Source organism: Spodoptera frugiperda, chromosome 20 (genome assembly GCF_023101765.2).
Source record: "Spodoptera frugiperda isolate SF20-4 chromosome 20, AGI-APGP_CSIRO_Sfru_2.0, whole genome shotgun sequence".
NCBI classification, from domain to species: Eukaryota; Metazoa; Arthropoda; class Insecta; order Lepidoptera; family Noctuidae; genus Spodoptera; species Spodoptera frugiperda.
The window spans coordinates 7,143,715-7,156,090 of record NC_064231.1 but is presented as its reverse complement, the minus strand read 5'-3'; the positions used below and the strand labels follow the sequence as shown (position 1 = coordinate 7,156,090).

General features: G+C 33.8%; 1 protein-coding gene across 16 annotated transcripts in view; it reads left to right on the top strand.

Moving 5' to 3' along the window:
* Positions 1–258: 258 nt before the first annotated feature.
* Positions 259–12,376, top strand: part of LOC118261822 (protein still life, isoform SIF type 1) — a 103,198-nt gene continuing 91,080 nt past the window's right edge. For 9 of the 16 annotated variants that reach the window (XR_007706437.1, XM_050701316.1, XM_050701314.1 and 6 more), the window contains exons 1-2: positions 260–412; positions 872–1,031. The gene's annotated coding sequence lies outside the window, so the exon portion shown is untranslated. Of the gene's footprint in view, positions 413–871; positions 1,032–12,376 lie in introns of all 16 variants that reach the window. The other 7 variants (XM_050701310.1, XM_050701311.1, XM_050701306.1 and 4 more) reach the window with 5 other exon arrangements.

The following is a 12,376-nucleotide window of genomic DNA, read 5'->3' as shown; positions in this document are numbered from 1 at the left end:
ATGTGAACCGTACCCGTAATTGCATCTACGTAATGAGTTTCTACACAAAATGACCACGAGTGAGTGATGGTATGGTCCTTGGAGAGAGATGGAGAAGCGCGGGGCGCGCGGGGAGCGGTCGGCGCGGAGCAAAGATGTCACGTTTTTCAGCGAAGCCGGGCGAAGATGGGCGCTCGGAGGATGCAGTAGTGCGGGGCCCCCCCTGCGCCCGCGGCCCGCGCCCCGCGCTGACGTAACGCTGCCGTGTCCGCCGCCCGCCCTAGTGTGTGCCGCGCCGCGCTCCGACCGGGCCATCACGCACGCCGCGCCCTGCACGACATCAGTGCTAATCACTTGACGTTTCCCATTTTGCGCTCTGGTTCTGAGCTTAAAAAGTGAATGAGGTGCATGACGAGGTTGTGCATTCGCCTATGTACGTTCTCTAGCTTTTACCTTAATTTTTAATTGCCGTAAATACTCGACACCGCCCTTAAAGGCCGGATGCATCGGTGTCATTCTCAAATGAGTTATCGCGTTGCAAAATCTCGGCTCTTTAATTTTTCTAAGGCGTTGGTAGTTCATGTTACAGAGATTGGACGTTAATTTAAGCAATAATTAACTTACATTGTTGTGATTCAGAACAGATAGGGGTTTTACAGTTTCTTATATTGAAGCGTAGTAGAGAAATGTAATGCATAGAAGTATTGATATTCTTTTTGTAAAGAGATTCGTTTGCGTGATAGAGACGTGTAAAATAATAGTTAGAAAAACAAAGCCGTGGGTTGTTTACAGAACAACAAAGTATCAAAATTAAGTAAAAAGATCAATTTGATTCCGGACTGTTAGAGGCACAAGAGATAATATTATAACTAGACACGACATTTCCTTCTAGGTCTCACGATATCCGAAGTTGTGTAACATAAAACAACTAACCGGATAATAATATCTGATCGATTGTGTTGTCAGCAGAAATGTGTATCAAATAGACCAGCAGTCAGCTCTATACACAGTATTGATAGTTGGATTATAGTACCGATTGATATGATCTTACGGTAAGTTAGATGTGATCGATCCTGACAAGCGTATGTAGTGTAAACATTAAGCTTTTTAGTGATTAGAAGCATCATTTACTGCATTTTATATCTTCGAGCTTCCCAGAACGAGTCATCTGGTGACTGCCTCGTGCATACCATCATTCATGTTCATTGTAGTTTTATTTATTACAGCAGCATCGATGGCCTTGAATTTAGATGAATGTAATCGTTATTTTTACAAACATACATGCAGATGTTAGTCAATCACTCGAAAGTTACTCTGTGTTGTAAAGTGAGTACTGTTACAACGACATTTCGAGTTAAAATGCAGCGGTGTCTATGCTGAGAGCATCGAGATAGCTAACATATTATATCGATCTCTATATAATTAGGACCCACTGTCTATTCAGTGCTCAGAGGGGAAGCGGAACATCGATTTTGAAGATCATCACGACTTGTTGCATTAACTACTGTCATGTTTCAGTTAATTTGGTTTTTATACACAACTGGTTCATCATCTTTTATATTTATTAACTTGCTAAATCATTATAACTTGTAGTTTTTTATATTAATTAGTATACTTAAGTTTGATTTTACTAATTTTATTCTTGTTGTAATTTTAATTTTAAATCGGTTATATTCGTAAATTGATAATACTTTGGGTATCTGTTTGTGATTTACAAACACCTTAATATATCTTATTACCTACCTCTGCTATATAACACTGTTCATTTATTTAGTTCCTGCTACAAATGACAACTATTGAACATCTACATCAATACAAAATGTAGTAGAAAATGCTTTAAACTAACTGTCCCATTTAATTTACGGAATTGACATCGCGTGTAAAGGCCTTGAGAGGAGGGCTGCACTCCACTCTTTATAAAATTAGACTCAAATGCACTCAGTAACAAAGTCAAATAAAAGAGCAGTAACTATAGATACTGCAATGGCAAATAGTTTCCACGAAGTCAATTTTCTTGAATTATTAACATTCCTTGTTCGTCCCGAAATCGTAAAAATAAGTTTTTAATGCGCCATCTGCCAGTTAATGGTGTAACTCATGACGTTTTGTTTATATTTTCGTCGGTAGAGGTCGCTGCGGGTTACATTAATGATTTGTTTAATTCATTATTTGGTAGGAGGGTACGAGAATTATGGGTAGGTTGAAGAATTACGATGTTTTTGTGTTGTATCGTACGAATCGTACGTTATGTACAACATATATGGAAGAAAATTATTTGCGAAGACGGGAACTGAATTTTACGTTGTTTCCGTAGTAGGTAGGATGTAATGTTTTATTGTATTAAGTATTAGTTTTGATATTTTTCTTTAACAATACACTCAGTTGTTATTTTATTGATCGTATTACTTCTTGGCAGATCCTTCCATTCTTCTCCAAATTACTACAAGGATAATATTACACTACAGAGTTTGGAATCGTGCTTGATGTATTGGAATAGGTTCAGCCTCTATTTTGGGGTTCTAAAATACTAAAAATAAAATTGGGATAAAAGTGGGTGTTACATCTAATCTTGGCAGTTCTGTCTGTATCTTTATGGAATTCTAGGCATGATGTTATGTGACGTTATAATTAGGTATTTTACTCAGTCATTCGACTTTCAATACAGTAAAAGGTCCAAAAATAATCACCCCTTTTAATTGTTTTTACGATTTACGTTATTTTCGTATATTTCTATTACTTAAATGTTTTTTAAAGATTTACATTTAATACAAAAATTGTTACGATGACGTCATTAAGTTAGTATGTAGGTATATCATACAAAAATCATAGGAAAGTATAGTTTTTGATATTTCAATAAAAGTATTTTGACTACTTAGTTGTCAAATGTCGTAAGTCTCCTTCCATATTTTCTTATACCTAATTACATACATAGAGGTATCAACGCAATATGTACAAAAGAGTTATTAACAGCGTTTCCTTTTCACTAATTTACACGTAGCGTACTCACTAATGTAGAGAAAACTTGGTTCATTACGATTTGGTTTCTTTAGATTACCACTACTAGATTCAAATGTCAAATAGGTAATAGACTAAGGATGCTTTTCCACCATTCTATCAAGATGTAAAAGCTAAGCTGTAAAACTATGTGGCCGTTTCCACTGATACTAAGCTATGTAGCTGTGCGAGGAAGATGCGCAGCTTAAGTATGCGATGTATTGATAGTAGAGAAGCCACCCATAGCACACATTTATAGCACGCAACTCTCCTTATAAATAAACATGGCTTAGTTGAACCCGTTTTCAGCAGTGCTAAGCTATGTGTACCAATAATATGATTGGTGGAAGTCAAATGCATCCACGTAGCATCACATCTCTGATAGAAAAGTTAACCCTACATGTACAAAAGAGTTATTAACGGCATTTCCTTTTCACTAATTTACATGTAGCGTGCTCACTAATGTAGAGACAACTTGGTACATTGCGATTCGAGATTCGTTCCTTTAAATTACCACTACTGTATTTAAATGTCAAATAGGTAATAGACTAAAAAGGTATTAAGAGTACATTTAAAATACTTGATGTTCAGGTTTGAAGAATTGTTTACCCCTAAGCAACAACTGCCCATGAGAAACCCAATGTATGTAATAATAGGTTCAGGTTTATCAGAGACCGCTGTTGCCTAGTGTCTGTCAAATGTGTAGTTCCTTAGTATGATTCCAATCAGAAGAATAGGGGTGGTTTTTTTATGCGGGGAATATCATCCAATGACTTCTCCCGCCTTGGGCGAAGCAAGAGGCAGTGTCAGACTCTTCCTGACTAAAAACCACCCCGTTTCTACTCCTGCTTTCCGAGCTAGAGCCCCGATAAATCCACGAGGTAGTTCGCAGCTCCGAATCAGGCATCAGCCCTACTGGGGCCCATCTGTGGTGCCTGATGGCTCTTTGAGGCGCGCGCGAAACGCGACTCGCCGCACGGTCTGGTGCTGGTCGGGCGGCGAGCTATCCTCCGCTTGTCGTCCGCAGATCCGCACTTGAGTGGTGGCTTGTGCACCTGTACTTATCCCTTTCTTAAAATTGGGACATTGTATTGTTAGGATTTCGAATTAGTTCATTACTAGATACACAGTAGTAGTGGGACTTATACACTTTCGACGTATCCAACGTCTCCTGTGCATCTATTTCTTCTTTATACGTCTTTATTATTTACTGTGACCGACCACACGACGAAATTATGATACGTAGCCTTATTGTGTCGTTTGCTTTTTGTAGACTCCCACGATACGACGACGTCGCATCGTGAAATGTAATGTCCTTATGTATAGGGTTACATGAACCTGTATGTATTGAGAAATTGCTTGGTGCATATAAAATAGTTTGCATTATTTCCCCGTGGATGGTATTAGGTACCTCATTACCTAGTACTTAGTAAACAGTTCCACCTACTTCACTTATTGAAGTTTTTTTATTCCCTAAAGGAGTAGGAGCAATACAGTATATTATTATTGATTTAGTTATGAATATCAGAAATAATGGTGGTGAAATGTATTATTTTGTTTTATTTATTTCACGATAAATCACATACAATAACAATAATTTTAAACAAACGTCTGTTTAACGTTAACATCCGCTTTTCATTGGGCAAATTATTTGTTAAGTACATAAATAATTTAATCAATATTCAATTTTCAATAACACAAACAATGCCTATTTATTTTAGTAGTAGATTAAATATATGCGCCAATGTGTTGTAATAGAAAAATCATTACAATGTAAACACGATCATTTGCCAAATAACCACACACGAACTTTTGTATGTGTATGATGGTAATATTGATCTACAATGTTAATAAATTATAACTAAACATTCCTAAAATTAACAATATTAGCGCTAAGTTTTTCCTATTTTAGGAAAAATCGTGTATATGACAGGATATTCAGTTTTTACCTACCTACAATAGATTCGACAGTGCATTGTGTGTTAATTCACTCAATTAGTCATTCAATAGTAACAGACAACTTTTATAGATATTGATGGGTGAATAAAAGTACTCTATTCTCTTGTCAAGTCCAGGAGAGTTTATTTTAAATCAGTTTCAGACTCTTACTAATTAAAAACCACTCCGTAGTACCCCAATAACCCGTTAGGCTATACTAGTACCTAGTGATAGAATTGAACTTGGCATAAATTTTAAATACAATATTGCGAAAACATGATTGCGTTGCTATTTCACGTTCCATGACCATCATTATCATCCACTACTGGAGAAAGGCCTGCCCTTAGTCTATAGTTATGTCGATCAAAGTATTAATATCTACATCTGTACATATGAACAAACATTTGACTGAAGAGTTAGTTAAGATCGACTGAAATATTATGTAGTAGCGACCACATTACGTTACAGTAACTGTAATTGACTGAGCAGTTTTACGTTGTTCGAACAATAAGTTCCTTTTCCTGGGTTTTACTTTGTTAGATTTAGGCATGGTCTGCACTGACTCTTAAACAGATTCGGTAGAATATCAGTATTTTACGTGAAGCTACTGGTTTCTGCCTTCCACGAAACCCTTGGGGAGACACAACATAGGTACAAAGTATCACTCTCGTGATTCGATAGGGTGGAAAACCAACATGGCCCGATTGAACCCAGTAGTGGAATAGTCTCGAGGTGTATTTATTGTAAGCCAAGAAGGTACCACCGTAAAAAATATGTAAAACACCATTACCATTTTTTTTTTCTGTAACCAGACTTTTATTGGAGGATTTTAATTTTCATTGTTGCAGTTGCAATAAACTAATAAATGTTTTTGACTTTGTCATGCACTGAAACTGAACTTATGACTAACCTGACCTAGCAGTACAATCAAGTTTGCAATAACATTTAATTTTAAAGTTTTCTACAAGAACTACCTAAGTGATAATAATTACCACTGATCGTCTTCAGATCACTCATTTTTATAGAACTAACGTGAGTTTGAAGATCACAGTAATTGATGAATTTCAATTTCAAAAGAGAAATCAGTTTTCGATGACTTAAATGATTTTTTGATTATGACCTGAAAGAATACCTACCTACTTACCGTAGAATACCTACGTAAATGTAGAAATTAATAAAGCTTATTTTGATTGTATGAAAAATTGGTTTCTCTAATACAAAGAAATTATAAGACTATTGATTTTATTTGAAGTCGGTACGAGTATATACTTGATCATAATAAGTTATTCTATTTTTTACACAGTAACTACATACTTGTTTGTTGATACAACAAGATGCTTTTTGCTTCTCGAAAAGGTAGGCAGAGTTGTACGTTTTAGATGATGTTAAGTAGATACAGTCTTATCGTATACAGATGCGTATATCATTAGGAAATTGCTAAGATTAAGGAAAACCATTTTAAGTGAAAAATACTCATATGCATAGAGTTGTCCATGGGCTGTACCGATTGCTTACCATCAAGTAATCTGACTGCTCGTTTGCCGATCTGACTCATAAAGAATATTCCAGCAGTGGGCTGGGCCGGGCTCTTTCTGTTATTACATTAACTACATGGCTTTATAATTGCAGTTAACATTGGTTTACTGAATGACGGTGATTTATTGTATGTATATATAATAATTTTTTTACCGCAGCATATCTTTAAGTTAGGTATTTTGGTCTCTTCCAACACTTCAATTTCCAATATTATTTGTCAGACCGTAACTAAAATAGGCTCACGGTACTTAATAATTTTATGAGGTTTCTTCTAATTCTGACAATTCAGTCGAACTTAAATTCGTACATTTACAAAATAATTATTGGACTACTTACTTATTTCAGTATAGATTATAACGTGCTTGTGATTTTGATAATAGTTACTGCATTTTACTTGAATACCTACACTATGATGAACAAAATAATTTAAAAGACTTTTCAAGTAATTGACTTGTTTGTCGACCAATAAAATTGCTTTCATTTGCCATGGTTTTTCACTATTCATGATCGTCATTACATGGTTACCTATCAATGCCCTTGCATTCAATAGCATAAATTACTCCAATTCATCGACTAGCTATGTACGTTACAATTTTATTCTGTAGTTACAGTAAGAATCTGCACATAATTGATTTGTTTACGATGTTCGTCATCTTGATTGGGTTCAGTGAAAAGATATTCAGGTAGAGGTAATTACATCGATCAAGTAAGATGCAGGGATGTTATTTTCCGTTGGGAAATTTCTTTATGCACGAAACTATGTTTTACATTTACTAACATGTTGGAAACTTTGTGTGTCTGTGTTCAAGTAACCATTGGTAAAATTTCTTCTTCTTTATAGATAACTTGGAACACCAATTGCTACGAATCTTAGTATACCTCTTTCGCTTAATTAGCAGTCATCAGTCTATCACACAGTCTAACAGTGGTTATAACTTTTCATTCGTATTCTTCGTTAACATTTATCAATATTTGTTTATTGATAAAATAATATACGGATAATTACGATTGTACTATAACGGAAAATTGAGACTATAACGGAAAATAATTCTGTAGGATCTAATTTACTTTGCATTTTTCATCCCCATTCTAGTTATACAGAGATTAATGCAAATTTATTTTTTTTTGTTCCTCCAAATACTAAAATGAGGTATCAATAATTGTGGTCATATTTTTGTCGTCTCGCGTGATCAAAATAGAGTTTTGAAATTTGTGATTATATATTTGTAATTCTAGAACGTTGAATAAATTTATTTATTTAACAACTTCAAAATTCTTATATACAACAAATTCTTATATAGTTAAGCTAGAAATACAACAAAAGGACTAGCAGCAACGCTATTTTTCCGCAACATTCGGTTACATTCGATCACTTTGCTTTGGTAATGACGTGAGTTAGTATCAGTAATCAGTATATTGTCTAAAAGACAAAGCACACCACAAATGCATCAAGAAAATGAAATATAAAATATTGCAGTACGTAGTAATGTCAGATGAGCACGTAAGTGAAATGATAGGGCATTTGGGCTTAGCCTTGCGGAAATCGATACCTACTAGTAGCCAGACCTGCAACTCACACATATTTATATCTACTCGTATAAGCGAAGAAATTTGAAAGGCTGCCTCGTAAAATGTATCCACCTCTGTCTACGTAGGTATTCATAATATTCGGCCATATTTTGTAGTATTGCCTATAAAATAAAGTAGTCGTATTTTCAATAAGCGTTCATACGACATTTTTTTTATTTATGCCTACTGATTTTAAATCCTCGTTTATATTTTTGTGTTTTCAAATATGTGTATCGTTGCTTCAAGAGTAATAACTTAAAAATGTAAATGAAGTTGTTTAGTTTAGAGAGTTTTTTTTTTGCAGTTTTTCTAACAACTTGTAGTCTGTAAAATTTTCACGTACTGATATTTATATTAATTAAGATACGAGATCCATATATGTAGAGACAAATCAGGAACCACCAATTTACTTGCAATTTAATTATTAGTCGTCCATCTTCTAATACATTTTAATTAGACATGGTCGATTTACAATTAGCTATCGTTAACTTTACCTTGTAAACAACACAAAAACATAGGATAGTTACGGTACACTTAACACCGAGGAAATTTTGTATGTTGCCAGAGGATTGACATAAGAAGGGCTAATCCAATTCATGTGACGGCTTCGTTATCCGCTGACCGACAGCCCACTGTCCAGATTATGAGATAGGTAGCTTTTAAACTCCGTGAGAAATTCTAAAAGAATCTAGATGATAACTACATTATTTGTTGTTGACACATACACTCCTCTATTGCATGGGACTTATGCCATAACTAGTCAAAAGTGGATGTTACATTGGGTATGTGCACCTTTACCATCGGTGATTAAAAAGTGTATTCAAGTATTTATTGCCTCAATACAACTACTATACATACAGTAATAATCCATAATATACTTACTGTAATGTGTGGAATGTTAAATACCTTTCGTTACAATTTTAATGTAGACGTAATATTATATACGAGTAGGTGTTTGTTTATCATTGAAGGTTTATTTTCCAATTCGGACACAATTTTAAAACTCTGTGCTACAACTAATAACTTTTGAAACTCCAATCAGGTGATCTAATCTAACATCTCTGGCTGAGCACTCGTGGCTGACTATTGAACCAAAGAGCTAGTTTAGTTAATGTGTGTAACAATACATACTTAATTACATATGACACGTTTGGCAGTGTTTCGATTGTTGCCAAAACACTGGCTGCGATGTTCGATACAAATGTTGTGGGTTAACAGTAGACAAATTGGAATACAAAGTGATATGTTGCCAAGCCAATCGGTTAACGATATATTAACGCAATTACCAACCCCTTCCTTTCATCTGTTTAACTTGTTATAGTGATAGGTAAATGTATGTTATGTAGATGTTTTATTATACTCGATCATTTATTATTTTTCCTTCTTTTATAAGTATAGGATTTCAGTTTATTTATGAATAGTTTACCATATTAGATCCAGTATTATGTTGCACCTATGAGATAAAGGCGTTCTCATTATAAACTGTTATATTATGTTATTTTATTGGTGCGTACGATACAATCTGTAGGTATAGTATGTCTTTGTAACTAATTTAGATTATTTGAAGTTTTGCAAAAAGGTCCTTAACTACTTTCTCGCGACCTTTTCCAGAAGAGTGAGTTTGGTGAGTGAATACAATCTGTCCTCGGTGTGATACGACATTCTTGGTGAACCCCGTCATCAGGGTTTTGGGCCTTTGATTACCTGGTATTGTTTAGCATAGATTGATATGAAGTTTTTGTTCTTAGACTGATATTCTCGTGTTCTTGTATTATTTATACACAGATACAATCACCAGTCTAGAGTTAAAGTACTACGAAAATGGAAGCTTTTACAAAATTACTTAAGTCATGGTAGCTAATTTTAGAAATAAATAAGTAGTTATCAGATTTTCAATTTAAAAAAATCTTTCCAATCAATACGTTGTAAATATTTTTCCGTGAATCGAATGTTCCACGTAATATTTGTAATTAAAAACCATTTTAAAACAACATATATACGTACCTAAAGTTTACATAGGTACGTCTACATATTTAATATAGTTTGAGATGACCTCTGCATTCGCTTGTAACTTCATTACGCTGCACAAAGTTGTTTAGTGGGCAAGTTGTAAATGAAATTTTGCAGCTGTAGCTCGCTATAATAAGTAATTAATGGAAGAAAAGTTTCAAACTTTACATATACTGTACAAGTGTACATTATATCTATCTATCTTTGCATTCAAACGACCTTGTTCGATTAATTATTAAATATTTTTCGGCTTATTAACGTAACTGTTCGATGAGGAACTCGATTAGTTTCAAGCCATACTAGAGACTTCATTCAAATGTGTCGTTTGTCACGAATTGTTCATGAATATGAACCTTTAGAATGGTTTGAGCAAGCCGAAAAACATAATAATTAATTTAGTATGTCTCACGAAACTTATAAAATATAAACTTTGTTCACTTATAATATTAACTTTGTTTGAGTAGACGCTTGTGCGATTGTCGAGCAAAAGATTTCGAATTCGATTTAAACTGCAATTTACGGCCCAACAAATGTAGAGATTATACAAATTGTTTGATAAACCTCATTTGTTTTAAGACTCTGCTCATAGTCCAGCTGTGGATAGTCACAAGCTTTTTTAATTAATTCAATGTATTTGATGGGTTGACGTTAGATAGTTTCGTTACTGATGATAATAATGACTTGTTCATTGTTCATACTTAATAATATAAAAATATTTAATTAAAATGTTATTTAAGACGAAACTTTACAAATAAAGTCATTTCATTAATAATGTTGTTCGACGAATTTCTGTTCATGCATTCGAATATAACAGATAAAAGTATTGAAATCATTTTCGTATATCAGTAATGAGTGTTTCCCAATTTTGCGTTCCAATTATTTTAGTCAAAATTCAATCTTTGTGGAATTAATGAACGGAAATATAAGTCGCTCACAGTAATTAATGTTGTGTAAATGCAGCGTAATGACTGCATTTCCATGTATGAGAGACATTTTTTACATACAATTTCTTCCGATTGCATTCATGTTGTTAATTGAATTGAATGACAAATTGTTCAGTTTATATTTCAATTAATCGGAATGTTCTGAAATTATTTTCAGATTGAGATAATTTGCCACAATTACTGTTTTTTTTAAACGTACATCACGTTGTCAAAGCGGATAAGTTGTTATTAAATTATATAATATTATTATTCGGAAAAATGCTTAAGTACCTATTATAGTATTTATTTATTTATTTAGAATCATATTTACATATTTTTATGTAAAAATCTGTTGAAGTACTACGCTCTGTTGCTACGGCGGAAGTGACGTAGTGGTTATGTCACTTCTACGAAACCGTAGCGGGCGTAGCAAAGTGACTACGATCGCTACGATCGGGTGAGTCATAATTTTGGGAAGAGTACGTAAATCATACTCCACTGCATGAGAACACTGTTCAAAAAATGTACTGAATAAAATCATAGTTACGAATACCATTATAACAAAAATATTTTTGGGACTTTCTTGGAACATTGTTTGTAGTATACTTTATTCTTTATTAGGAGTGCGTTTGCAATCACAAATATATAGACTTCACACACGGCTTATAATTGTATGAATTCCATTTATAAAATGATTTGGAATAAATCAGTTGACCCTTAGTAGCGTCTTACGACTACCACGAGAAGAGAGTTGAGAATTCTACTAAGCTACCAGTTTTTAAATGTATCCAAACATGTCATGTATGTACTTTTTTAGTTATAAGGTTCAACATTAATTCCTATTATATATCGCTATAAAATAATTATAAATCTGTTTGTTGGTGGATTTCTTTAGTTCATTTCCACGTCGGACTTTAACTCTTGGTTTCTTGAAACAGATAAATGAACGTAAGTTTTAAGACTGTCTGCGGTCAGTTCATTTATTTTCATATATTATTGGGAACGGTACGTTGCAAATATACTTGGATGTTGTATAAAGGAAATTATTCCATTGGTGGCTGCATCTTATGTTGAACGAAATCTTATTTTATAATATACATACATATTTACCATTCTTACATCCCTCTTTCACTTCATACTTCTTTCATTCCATTTTAATTTCTTAATTCAAAATATGAGGAATACTGTTGTATGAAGTTAGCAGTCCTAATGCGACCGTAATATTATTATTGTAAAAAAGTAAGGATTTTGTTTTTAAATGCGAGTTTTTCAGTTCACTGTAAGAACATAAGATAAAAGTACCGTACTGCAACTACATATGTATGATGTATATTAATTTTAAATAAAAAAAAACCATCCACACACATAACAGGTTAAATAAAGCAGTCTTTTTTGCATTTAGATAGCAGAACGTACTGAATTCGCAG